The following is a 2,209-nucleotide window of genomic DNA, read 5'->3' as shown; positions in this document are numbered from 1 at the left end:
CAAAATCAAACCCGGTCTTTTGTGAATGGATGCTTTATCACAAACCTAAAACGAAGAATTGTCAGCAGGAAGGTGCTCAGAATTCTTGAGAGAAAGCCCTGTGCTAATTTAGAGGAGTCCTTTAAGTCTCAGAATCTAAAGTAAATTTGATTAGGATTGTAAACATTTCTAATATAAATAGGTAGCAGTGGTGGGGCCACCACCAACCCATGGTTTAGGGAGGTCATCAGGGTCATTCTGGAAGCATGCTCCTGTGGAAATGGCTCCTGAGACAGGAAAGTGTGCAGGGAAAAGACTCAGGTACTAGAAGAAAGACCATGGGAAATCTCTCCAGAGAGGGCTAGACTCCAGACTTTCCCATCCCAGCTTCTTTCTCGCGTTCTAGGGTCTCTGGATTGCACCCACCTGCTTTGTAGGCCATCGAGAACAGTGTTAGACATATGCAGATGAGGAAGTGTTGGCTTAACCCAACCTGGTGCTTCGGTTTGTAACGATGCGTGGCTTGTTGTGAGAGCGGGTGTGGAACTAAGTGGCTAATGGCTACTTTGAAAGTCTGCAAGCCCCATAATACTCAGTTCCCAAATGACAAGGGGCAGATGCCAAGGCTCTAGCACTGAAAAACAGCAAATGTTCTCCTTCTGTGTAAAAAAGAGAGTGGGAGGAAAGAGAAGTGACTTGCAAAGATTTGCTGCTCTTGAAAATTAGGCTTTACCTTAAATCACCCAACTGACGTTCCTGTGCTGCCCAACCTGCGGGGCTTTGGCTTGCACCTGCCAGGGACCTCTTGGTTTCTTGGCTAAGTAAGCCATGATGGCAAACTTCCCTCTGCTGTATGACTTCTGTGCAATGTTTGTTCTGTGCTGCCCAGAAGTGCCTAGTAACAGAGTGTGGCTCAGCATCCATACCTGACTGTACAGCTGACTCCTGTCTCCTGAATCAGCTCCTCTGGCTGAGGGTTGGTAGTGTCATTTGGCAAGAAAAGGACAATATTTCTGCACTTCTCTGCTGATCAGTCATCTAATTCATAATTTACTAGCTTCAATATCTACTTCATCTATTGATGGTGGTGGGGAGTGTAGTGAATTTGTTATCTATTGTTTTGTTATAAATTACCCCAAGGGCCGGCCCGTGGCTCACTCGGGAGAGTGCGGTGGTGATAACACCAAGGCCACGGGTTCGGATCCTATATAAGGATGGCCGGTTCGCTCACTGGCTGGGCGTGGTGCTGACAACACCAAGTCAAGGGTTGAGATCCCCTTACCGGTCATCTTTAAAAAAAATAAAATAAAATAAAATAAAATAAAATAAATTACACCAAAACTTACCAGCTTAAAACACCAATTATTTACTATCTTACAGAGACTATAAGGGTCAGGAATCTGGGAGTGGCCTAGCTAGGGGGCTCTGGTTCAGAGTTTCTATGAGGTTGCAACCAAGCTGTCACCTGGCACTGCACTCAGCTCAAGGCTGGACTGAGGATGGAGAATCTGTTCCAAGCTCACTCACGTGGTCCTTGGCAGGCCTCAGTTACTTGCAGGCTTTTGCACCGAGGGCCTCAGTTCCTCACTGGCTGTTGTCAGGAGGATTCAGTTCTTTGCCACTTGGGCCTCTCCTAGAACTGTTCACAACATGGAAGTTGCTTCTCCTGGAGTGAATGATCCAAGAGAGTGAGAGACAGAGCCACAGTCTTTCTATAACCTAGTCCTGGAAGTGACAGGCCATCACTTCTGCCATATGTGTTGGCCACATGCAGACCAGTCCTGCAACAATGTGGGAGGGGACCACACGAGGGTGTGAATACCAGGAGGTGGGGGTGCCTGGGGGCCATCTTCAAGACTGCCTACCCCAGTGACCACTGGAGGAGGAGTGTAGACTCGAGTTCACACACTGCTGCTGACCTATCTGTCTCCACCTCTAGAGCTTCTCTAAAGGAACTGGTTTGAAGCTCAGTCCAGAAGCCCAGGTATATGAAAAACAAAACAACTTTTATTTTGAACCTCTATTGTACTGGGTTTTAGGAAACTTTATCTTCACTCTTTCTTGGGGGAGCCAAGGTATCAGGAGGGATATCCCCGGTTATGAAGCATTTGTGACCCCATTTTCCTACTGTGATATCTATTATCCTGGGGGCTGTCTTTGGCTTCAGGCTGTAGCCGGGAATTCTACAGGCAGAGCCATGTAGAATCTCATCTACCTGGATGTACCACAG

The sequence above is a fragment of the Galeopterus variegatus genome, unplaced genomic scaffold (assembly GCF_000696425.1).
Source record: "Galeopterus variegatus unplaced genomic scaffold, G_variegatus-3.0.2 Scaffold6569, whole genome shotgun sequence".
Classification (NCBI taxonomy): Eukaryota; Metazoa; Chordata; class Mammalia; order Dermoptera; family Cynocephalidae; genus Galeopterus; species Galeopterus variegatus.
The sequence above is the reverse complement of the archived record's forward strand: the minus strand, read 5'-3'. Positions refer to the sequence as shown.